This window comes from Cyanistes caeruleus, chromosome 8, assembly GCF_971803275.1.
Source record: "Cyanistes caeruleus chromosome 8, bCyaCae1.hap1.1, whole genome shotgun sequence".
Taxonomy (NCBI): Eukaryota; Metazoa; Chordata; class Aves; order Passeriformes; family Paridae; genus Cyanistes; species Cyanistes caeruleus.
In genome coordinates, this window is record NC_141708.1 from 28,492,524 (window position 1) to 28,503,506 (window position 10,983).

Below are 10,983 nucleotides of genomic sequence, written 5' to 3' on the forward strand. Positions count from 1 at the left end.
GGTCTGAGCTGCAAGATGAGCAATTATACACTGCTTAATTTTGAGTGGCATTCTTCTATGTAACATTGCAAAATGCTCTTCAAAAGAAACAAGTCCAAGAAAAGGGAAATGCTGGCATTTTAGACCAGAGGGAGTAAAGAATTCTGTACAGAAAAGCTGGTCCGAATGTAAAACAAAATCTTTAAGGCAAACACAAGTCCAAGGTTTCTCTTTTCCCCAGCAGAGGAACTGTTGTAGAGACACAGTAGAGGAAGGGCCAAGAAAAGACATGGGAATTTTGTTGACAAGGATACAAGAGAGCTGCGGTGCAAGAACAATTGTGAACTTGCTCCTCTCCTGGTCTGAAATACAAATAAGCTTTGTAAAAGCACAGCCCACATATTTCTGCTAATTATTTATTCATTCCCAGAAAGCTGTATCACATCTAGTCTCTCTGGATGCATGTTATTATGTTAAATGACAACATTAAGAGAAATAAATTCATTCTCTCAAGTAGCAAGGATTCTGTCTTCCATTGCTCCCTGAGGCAAAGGCAAAAAAAAAGCAGCAAAACAGGTACATCTCAAAGCAAAACCTGACTATGCTCTGTAAATATAATGTTTAACTCCTGGTGTCCTCAGATTCTGGCCCACCCTCATAACCCACATGTCTGCACACACTTTTCTGCTCCTTTTCTTTGCAACTGAGTCCTGATTCCAAGTGCCACAGAAGAAATTTGAACACATCGCAGCAAAATGTAGCTGGGAAAATCAGTTTTGCACTTCTCCACCCTCATTTCTTCCAACAGGCAGAGCAATGCAGAGCAATGCCATGTGACTGAAACCTGCCATTAATATTAGCACATGGTTTGAAACTATCAGCACAATGACAGGACAAAGACAGGATGCTTGAAGATAAGGTGTTATTTTTAAAAAGATGGGGGAAAACCCAATAACAATACTGAGCAACTTTCCAAACTCTGAGAAACTGAAAAATGGGTGAAAATCACCACACTATACACCCACCCCTGCTGCCCCATACTATTTATTTACCATTGCCTGATGATGATAAACTGCAGCTGTGGTTAAAATGTATCAAGAAAAATTTTATGTTTGATTCTCATTCCAACTCCCACAGCAAGTAAAATATCACAGGTTGATAAAGTCTATTCCAGCTGAAAACAGGACAGAAGCATTTCTTTCTGGAAGATGACACTGGTTTTTATGCTTTCTAGGCCAAAACAAGTAAAGGAACATGTTGAAAACACTGGAAGTGCAGTGCTGAGGAAAGGGCTGTTACAGGCAGTCTGTGTTGGTTTGCAGACAAGCCTGAGAGCCCAGGTAACGCTGGTTTTGGCTGCTTTGCTCCTGCTGTCAGCCCTCTATGCCACCAGAGACGTGCAGGGCCATGCAGCCCCCAGCAGGCACACAGTGACAGGGCCAGGCTCCAGCTCCCTTGCTCCATGGCTGACTGAGAAGCTGAGGACACTGAACCCAGTGCCAGCAACCTCACAGCTGCAGGAAGCCTCCAGGAGACACAGCCTCAGCTGCTTAATCCAACCTGACAAGTTCCAAAGGATGTTTTCTTTCCGGTCTGGGACATTCTATCGTTTTGTTAATGGCCTAGAAGTCAACAGTCCTCTATAGCTGACATTGATTAAGTGGGTTGTGATTTGAATTCAGAATCAGCAACATAGAAACTGTATTAAAGTTATGGTTTCTGCCTATGAACCATTGCCCCACCCATACCCACATGTCCAAAAATGAAATTCCAGACCAGAACTCATCCACAACTAATATACCCTTTTTTCCCCCCTTTGATTTAGGCTCTGGTTTGGAATTATCAATTTTCACTTCCCCCCCCACCCCCAGCTTGTTTTGTTTCCACATCTTTCTGTTAGATTTGGTAGCATTACCTCAAGTCCTGCTGCTTTCTGACACAGAGGCAGCACACCTCCTTCCAGCCCCAAGAGTGAGACTCTCACCTGCTACTGAGGAACTTTGTTCAGAGGGACAACTTCCATGTTACCTTCACTGTGGGAACAAAGAAAACAGTCATATAAAACTAATTTCCCAATAGGAATGCTCAAGGCAATACTGTGGGACAGCAATGTCAACTCACCCACGCCATCCCCACTCTGGCTGACATACCCAGCCCAGGCTAGTTTTAGCAGACCCAGAAAGTATGTGATTGTTTCTGTGACACGATTTTCTTTATGCATGGTTTCCACGATGGTCCTGACATATTTTACTGTATATCTGCAAACAACAGAAACCTCCTCTCTCCTGGATTTACAGCGTGCAGGGAGTGAGGCACAGGCAGCACAGGGCTGTGTTTAATGCTGGGGAAGTTGCTTCAGGGTTGTGTTTAACTATGGGAAGTGATTGTCTCTGGCTGGTAGGGGCTGAAAATACGGTGGGATTTGCTATTTGCTGGATTTTAAGGAGCACTGTGATTTCTATCAGCCAAATTTGTAATATTGCTGAAATACTTATGGAATGAACAGCTGGAGCCTGCTCACACCAGACTCAGCGTCAGGCCTCACTCTCCACACTGGCTGCTCCCTCAGGATTGCTCAGTAGGCACAAGCAGGCTTCATTAAAGATACGTGATATTTTTCAACTGGGCTTTCACATTATTTCTCCAAAAGGCACAGGAACTCTCAAATTTAGAAGCAAAAGATATAGAAAAAGTAAGTACAGGAGGAATCTTGACCTCCTCTTAGTGCAATCTCCCCCCAGTGCAAGGTGGTCTGAGGTCAGGTTAGTCAGCTGAGGATAACCTATTTCCTCTCAGGGTAACCTATTTCAATATTTCATCATCCTCATGATAAATTTTTCTTTCCTAGTAACTATTGAGAATCTCCTTTGATGTAATTTGTCTCTATGCCTTTCATCCTTTCTGTAAACACCTCCACGAAGATGTTGGCTGTCCTTTGTACACTCTCCCTGCCATTACATTGCAAAATGGTCTTTTCATAGCTGAGCCCACAGCAAGGCAGACTAAAAGAACCCTCAGTGTCACTTCCATCTTTATGGTGTGACTGCCATCCTGCCACCATCATCTCTTTTCCTCTGCACAGATAGGCAAGGCCTGGCTCTTTGTTGGCTTAGACGACCTCAGGTCTAACCAGTACAGCTACAGCAATACATGACCTGCCTTATATTGCAAAAACATTGCAACTTCACTATTAATAACTGCACTAAACGTTAAGTGAGAAAATAGACAGATAGGGGTATGCCCTGCTGGAAACAGCCTCCCTGCCACTTTAACAAATACAAAAACAGAGTAATAAAGAGCCCTTCTGGCTTCAGTCTGGTGCAGCAACAAAATTATTAGCTGTTCTCACAATCTTCTTTACTGCAACAATAAATATGGAACTGAAAATAAGAAAGAAAAAGAAATCCACTTGGCTCAGAGACTACTTCTTGGCAATCAATACATTCTGAATAACCTACAAAATTGTGGTCTATAAGAGGTAGTCAAGTCTCACTGTCCGTCTTCCTTTAAGCACTGATGTTCATAATGGTCCCTTACTTAGTGTTTGTTTCCATTGCTGCTGGAGCTCAGCTCCGTTCTCTTTCCCCAGAAGAGAATAAAAGGTGAACAGACTGAGGCAGCCTTTGACTACACACTTTCACTTGCTAGGCAAGTCTTATCCTTGCCTCGAAGCTGATTTGCGAAGATCTGGGGGTACAGAAAATGGCACAAAACCTGTAGAATTACTCAGAGACTTGCTAATAGGCTCAGTAGGGAGAAAAAACGTTTCACAGGTCTCTTTTTTTTTTTATTATTATATTTTTTTTACATCCAGTAAATTGGTGTGGGGACGAGTACTTTCTTTGCAAGTCAATGCAACTGGATCATGAACATTCATTCTTCAAACCCAGTTCAGGACATTAGGGCAGAAAAGCACAAACCCAAAAACACCAGAATAAAACCCAGGGAGATTTACCTTTTATAAACATGCATCCATCCAAAATGATTTACCCTTTATAAACATGCATCCAGAACTCTTTTGTTGGAGAAAGTGTTGTTTCTGTGGAGAAAAAAAAAATGCCCCCTTACTCCAGGAAGTTCTCACTGCCAAAACAAGGAGAAGCAAGTGTCTAAAATACTGTCAACACTGTCAGTCCTAGCACAGGTTAATATGTGCACTAAACCTTCATGCAAAGCACGAGACAAGGCTTGTGAAAGCTGTTTTTTCATACTACCCAGAAACAGAGTGCTCTCTGATTTTATATAGTGCACTTCTAACTTCTCCAAAGTGCTTTCCTGTATAACATATTAGGCTGTAGGAGATAGTTTCCAACATGCTGAGGGTTGCTCCCTCCCATACTGTGCCACATTGCACCTGACCCTTCAGCTCCACAAGCCCAGGGCGCTCCCTCCAATCCTCCAGATGTAGATCTGGGCGCAGATTCCTCATCTCTCCCGGCAGTACCTCCCACAGAGTCCCATTACCAAAGCTATGAAAGCAGCTGTGAGCTCCTGCACAAAACTCCTGCAAACCTGGAACTGCCCTGCAGAGCTCCTCACCATCAGATTACAGCAGGAGTCAGAAAGCCAACCTCAGGCACAGAGCAGTTTCACAGCCTCACAAAATACCTCACAAAGCACGGAGGCCATGGCTGGATGTGTGTTAGGCGCCCACGTGCCCATGCCAGCTAAAGGTGCTTCAAGGGAGGCACAACAAAGAACTGCTGGAGAGTCAGCCCAAGGCAAGGAAAAAGAATACTTGGAGAAACTTCCAACAAAAAGCAGAACTCCCTTGTGCCTTCTGTGGCTGCTGGGATGTTAAGTGACTGTTCTCTCCATCCTCTGAAGGCGTGTGGGCATCTGTGGACAATGAGTGCTCATTAACATCGATTCATTAACCTGGAATTAAGGACGTTGTTCATCACAGCAGCACAAATGCTACAGACTGAGAGATGCTGTGCATTAGGCAGCAATTTCACTGATCAGAAAGACAGGTTTGAACTGCAAACAGCTATCCATGAAAGGATTGGCACAGGAGAGAGATCAGCATATGGACCCAGGCTTCATGCAGCAAAACACATTTATTAGTGACCCAGACTCAGTTCATAAGCACTTAAGGTAGGAATCTAAAGGTGGCAAGTTTGGTGTATCACACTCCTAATCCTCTAAGGCAGCTAATCCACAGTTAAGACTTAAATTCAGGGGAATGGCTCAAAATGCTGTTAAGGCTTTTATTCAGTTGGCAGCTTTTCACAATCTAAAGCTAATCAGCAAGCCTGGGTCCCTGAGCGTAATTTGCTCAATTTAGTTTGCAGAAACAAAACTCAGAGAAAATAGGGAGCACTGGCTGAGGGCTGGTGAAAGACATCTGGAAAAGGGAAAGTAGACCCATGCATCTGAAGCCATTTCAGACATGGGTCTGACAATGCTGTCAGCCCAGAGACTGAGTTCAGCTATGCCGACGGTGGCAGCAGCTAAAAGCACAGAAACAGGTACTTGCCAGACCAGAGAAGAACCAATTTATGCCATAGTCAGTACCTTGATACAGTGAGAGTGGCAGAGTTGTAAAGCTCTATCCTTTTGTTTGGCTGGATGCTCAGCTCTGAGTCCCTCAAGGTGAACAGCGATTTCTTCTTGTGAATGAAAGAGCATATCATCAGCTTGGTGTTAAGGAGTGATTAATTCAATACTGAAAATTAACATTTCTCCTTTTGACCCTGTAACCTTGTTCAGTCATATTACTTTGACACAGTATTAAATCTCTGTCTTATTTGTACCCACCATCAAGCTTGTAAAAGCTAAAACTAGAAGCAATACATTTTTTCTTTTAAGAAATGTGCATGATTGAAAGGCTAAAGAAAGCTGCTATCTCCTGTCTTATCGTTCTTTATAAAGTTCTCTTTATGATTTCAAAATGGCAAGAAATATGCTATGAAATCCAGTGATAAAATATCTGAAAATGTCTGAAATACTAGTAGTAACTAAAGTGCTTCAGCATCCTCCTCCTTTAAATATCCCCATCTGTGAGTGGATATATCACCTTACTCTCACTGAATTCTGTGAAGTCCATGAACAGAACAAACTGTATACACATAAAATAATACAAAATAAGATGGAATAAGATTCTAGCACTTTTTTTTTTTCATTCCAGAACTGAGAATAATAACAAAATCAAACCAAGATTTCACTGGAAGTACCCAAGTGTTCAAAAGGAAATTGAGTAGCTTTTGGAGATAGGAAGGTCACTCCATGTCAATCACAAGGTTTGACTTAACAATACCACTAACCACTGATGGCTCCTACACAGACTGAAAAGATTCATAATATCAATCAGATAGAGAATCCTTTAAACATTTACTAGCACTTTTCAGCCTGCTTTTATTACCTTACATTGATAAGTGACTCACAAAGGCTTGAATTAGTTATACTGCAATTAAGATGTGGAAAGCAGCCTCTGAAATGGGCATCTATTAACTCTTTCAACAGTCCAATTAGGAATGCAAAACAAAGAATACATCACAAGGCAATACACATTTCAGCCAGTTAAAAGCAGTAGCTGGCTGAAATTGAGATAACATTACTACCTGTAAAAACCTTGGAGAGAAATTCCATGGGAATTGAATGAATTTAAAAGCAATTCTTTAAAAAAACACATAGCAAATTAAAAAACTAAGACATAAATTCTTCACTAAAGTAGTCTGTTTTACTCGATCCTTTCACATAAATTCCTAAGGGATTTATTCAATTTCTTCTGCAATCAAGTCACTCCATGCTAATAAGGTATAGATTTAACCTGGCAATATTCTTCTCCTAGAAGAGCTGTTTTCCAGCTTTTACCACAGAGCAGCCTCTCTGCCATTCATTCTGCAGCTGAGATCTCTCCATGTCATGGCTTAAGACATTTTTCAATTAGAAAACTAACTGAAAGCCAGTCCATATTCGGTTGTTTTCCAAAGGTTGTACTTGCTAGGACCACGCCTACCCGGCTAAATCAGTGCTGTGCATTCTCTTCCCGCAGCGATCGGGGCAAGGCTGTGCTTTGTGCAGCACCATGACTGATGGCCCTGCTGATGTATCAGTGTCCCAGAGGCTTTGGGAAGGGCTGAGCAGACGGGCAGCCTGTGTGCTCACACTGCCACCCCTGCTCCTGCCGCGCACAGGGACAGCCTCGGAACACCACATACCTGCAATTTAACTGCCCCTGACCTTTTCAGGTTTTCAAGTTCAGGATTTAACTGCTTGGCTCCATTAGGAACAGCAGGAGGTGAGCAGTTAAAACCCCTAAAAAGGCTTTGAAAGCTGCCTGCTAAATGTTCAGGTGTCTCTCTGCGATTCAGCGGCTGGCAGGAGGGAGGGCAGGCTGAGGAATGAGGGAGCAGTTTCTGTAGGAAAGAGGACAGGAGGAATATATGAGCTAAGTTTGGCTGCTGTAAAACCGGCAGCTCTAAAAAGACATTGGGGAAGAGTCTGGCAGCTCCCCCTCCGTGCCTCATTACACAGGGCACTACACTTCTGCAGGGCTTCCCAGATGTGGGGAAAGTTACCGAGGCTTCCGGAGCAGCAGTTTATTCTGCTCTTCCAAAGCAGTTTGATTTGGGCTTTTTGCAGTTTGGCTTGGGCTTTTTTCCCACTGCAGCCTGCAATTTGACAGTGAGCCTGTAAAACTGCCTAAGCAGCTTCCAGGCAGGGTGGATCCCCCAAGCGTCTCTGGCAGGAAATCAGCAGCTGGAAGGTCTGCAATGCATGTCATGGCTAAGGCCATCCTGCCAGCTGGGTGTCAGCGCCACTTAGAGCAAGGAGGATGCCTTCCAATGTAACACTTTTTAAATCCCAGAGAGGTGGCATGTCATTTCAGTGGCATTATCTCAGTTATAGACAAGTCTATCCACTCCCATGCAGTATCTACATTCCTCCTCCCACCGCCTTGGAACCTGAATTGTCTCTGGTCAATACAGCTCAATTATTTTCTTAATCTATTTGTAAATCACTTCTCCTGATTGATGCAGACTTCTGGATGCTGGGAACGACATTGTAAAGTTTGTGTTGAAGTATAAATTCAGGTTGTTGTTGCAGCAGCAGGTTCCTGGAAAGATGACAGTGGAGACCCTGCCGTGGCCACTCCTGCTGAGAGGGTTGTGTACTCTCTCTGTTCAAGGGCTACTGAGAAAGCCAGGAATGATTCCCAACACAGGAGCCACTGGAAACTGCTATGAAAAGCTAAGGCTTTTACAAAAATGGAGAATTTGTTTGTGTCTGTTGCAAAAAGGAAGAAAACCACCAAAATATGAAAAATTAGGCAGAATTTTCACAGTTATTTTACAGCAGAAAAATTCTTTTGGGTGTTTTTTTACAGTGATTTCTAAAGACCCTTGGCTCTATTCAGGAGGTCACATATATATACCCCTTTGAGAACACAAATTGATTTTAATTTAATTATTCTTTTAGTAGCTTTTCTCATTGCTAAAGGAAATATACATGTGTATAAATCAAGGATTCCCTCACACAAACTATTTGTTCTTATATCACTAGAGTGGCATCTCAGATACTTACAGGTAAAATGAAATGTCTGGGATAGTTAAAATCCTTAATGTGTTCAGGATTTTTTCCTCCTGATCAGACAGGGGGTTCTGCCAAGCCCCACTGGCTATTCACAGGGCCAGGTACAGCTGTGACCCATGAAAGCTGTAAAAGAAAACCAGCTACTTGGCTGAGTAAATCTTCACCATCAGAACAGAGCTCAAATTGACAGGTTCCAGTTGATTTCCCTCCCCAGGCCCCGTTAATTACAAGCTCTTTTAATTACTACATGCATGCAAGGGGTGGAAACAACAAGATTTAATTACCACACTCCCACCAAGAGTGACCCAGCTTGGCCACTGCAGCAGGAGCTCTCACAAAATGCTGTTCAATAACACAGCAGGTCTCCAGCATGGCAGCATCATCCTCTGGCACTCAACCCAGAAATGCAGCGGCTGGTGGAAGCATCTCCTTTCTGCCTGCTCCTCTTCCTGTTCAAGCAGGGCTTGGCACAGCTGCTGGTCCCACAGCTGGAACGCTGCTGATGGCAAGGAAAACTCCTGCAACTTTCTGGATGGGCAATGTCCATATTGATTCTCTCCCCCCACTTCTCAGACTCTTCTCCTAACTCTGCAAAAGGTAGGGTAGAAAGTTCAAATGTTCCAGGAGTGTGCTTTTCCCCTCCTGAAACACATCCATGGCTGGTGTCTAAGGTGTACCTGGGCAAGCCCAGAGACCCTGCTGTGAGCTCAGCACCATGGAAGCAGCTATACCTGGGAGGGGGGGAGGCAGGAACCCACACATCCCCAGGCCTCTGCTATTTTCACTATAGGAGACCATGCCCAGAGCCCTGAAGAAGAATGAATAGCTCTGGTGGGTCCAGCTGCCCTGACTCAAAACAACTTATAAGTGATAAACAGTGAAGGAAAGGAACCATCTAAGTCCTCATCAAACATAGCTACATGCAGAAAACAGAACTAATGCAAACAATTTTATTTTCACTTTTATTTGCACAATCCTGCAAGATCAGTCAGCAGTAACAACCCCTGAACAAAAGGTAGGGAATAGTATGGACTGAAACAGGGACCTAACACTGCTCAGCCCCTCTGAACAGTGCCTCCAGTCCAGCTGTGCTGAAAACAACTCTGCAAGAGTTCCAAGTGAGCTTTGGGTAGCAGCTTTATGGGTCCCAAACTGCAGTGTGATGAACAGCGTGTACAGAAACCACCACAGTCTGTCAGGAAGGATATTAAGACCTTCTGGTAAAGAACTTCAGCAAACACTCAGTCAGCCTGAATTTATGATCTGATCCTTCAATCCTTTGCTCCAGAAGTGATTCGCCCTTGGCTCCTTCATATAAGCTGAGCTTATTCCTGAGTGTATCTTCTGGAAAAGACAGACAGGGACTCAGATGAGCTCAAAAGTTTCACTTGATGCTTTACTTAACTGTTTTCTATTAATTCTTTCCTTAAAAAAAAAAAAAAGTGTTAGCTTCCTGCATAAGCAAGAAGAACCAGCAATACAGGCTGATAATTTAGAGTTGTGAACTCAAATCAATAAATAAATAGATCTGTTCAGTCACCACCTCCCAGAGCTGAGGAGAATTAAAAACCAATTAAAAACTACACATCTGCCTCCAAATCAGTCAAACAGAAAGAGAAGGACAATTATAGGGCAATGATTGTCAAGAGAAAGTGGATCTTCTTGGACCACCTTTTATGGCTGATGATATAGCAATTAACTTACAAATAAAGTAACCCAAAATCACTATGTTATAAACCAGTGGTTCCAATTTTAGAAAGCAACAGACTCTTATTGATCAGCTCAGAACAGTTTGCATTTGATTCATGAAACTGTGCCTCAGGTTGCCAAGAACAGAGCTTCTCCTTAATTAATAGTAATAAGCACCAGCTCAGAAGCCTCACACTTATCAGACCCCAAAGGGGCACCAGCTGAAGCAGGAATCTCAGTGGGAAGCTTTTATCCAGCCAGAAGCAGAAGCACAGAGATTAGTAAGAGACAGTGTTTACAAAAGATGCATTAATGATCTTTGATGTTCTTTCATAATGTCTCTAGCACTGCCAAAAATAACATCTTTTTGGGCTTTAGCAAAACACCACAGCTCATGAACCTGCCCCAAAGTGGCTGCATCCCTAATTTTCACAGCTACAAATCGTTAATAAGCTATCAGAGACCAGTGAGCAAGCTCATTATACCTAAGAAATAAAATGTATGTTTTATGTTTTTCTGTGGCAGAACCTTCTGGAAAAAAGAAAAAAAAAAAAAAAAAGTGGCCATTCATGACTCATGATGCAAAAGCATTTAGACACAAATACAGACAGCAGGTCCACTGAATGCTCACATTAGGCAGGAATCATTCCACTTTGGTTTAGGACACCCAGCATCAGCTATTTGCATAGAGCAGATCACTTGCTTGCAGAATTAAATCCACTAAAGCACAAGTGGTGATGCCAGGTCAGAATTTTGTCCCCAGCTTCATCCTCAGGA

General features: G+C 43.0%; 2 long non-coding RNA genes across 2 annotated transcripts in view; both read right to left on the reverse strand.

Moving 5' to 3' along the window:
• LOC111931445 (uncharacterized) overlaps positions 1–5,591 on the reverse strand; it is a 71,058-nt gene extending 65,467 nt beyond the window's left edge. The window contains exons 1-3 of the long non-coding RNA XR_002865543.2: positions 5,497–5,591; positions 3,935–4,018; positions 1,895–2,012 (exon numbers count right to left, since the gene is read on the reverse strand). This is a non-coding gene — a long non-coding RNA (uncharacterized LOC111931445). The remainder of the gene's footprint in view (positions 1–1,894; positions 2,013–3,934; positions 4,019–5,496) is intronic.
• Positions 5,592–9,465: 3,874 nt separating this feature from the next.
• On the reverse strand, positions 9,466–10,345 carry LOC147651953 (uncharacterized). Its single transcript, XR_015290081.1, has 2 exons — positions 10,222–10,345; positions 9,466–9,861 (listed from the first exon to the last, which is right to left on the reverse strand). It is a non-coding gene; the product is annotated as an uncharacterized LOC147651953 (long non-coding RNA).
• Between the last annotated feature and the right edge of the window lie 638 nt (positions 10,346–10,983).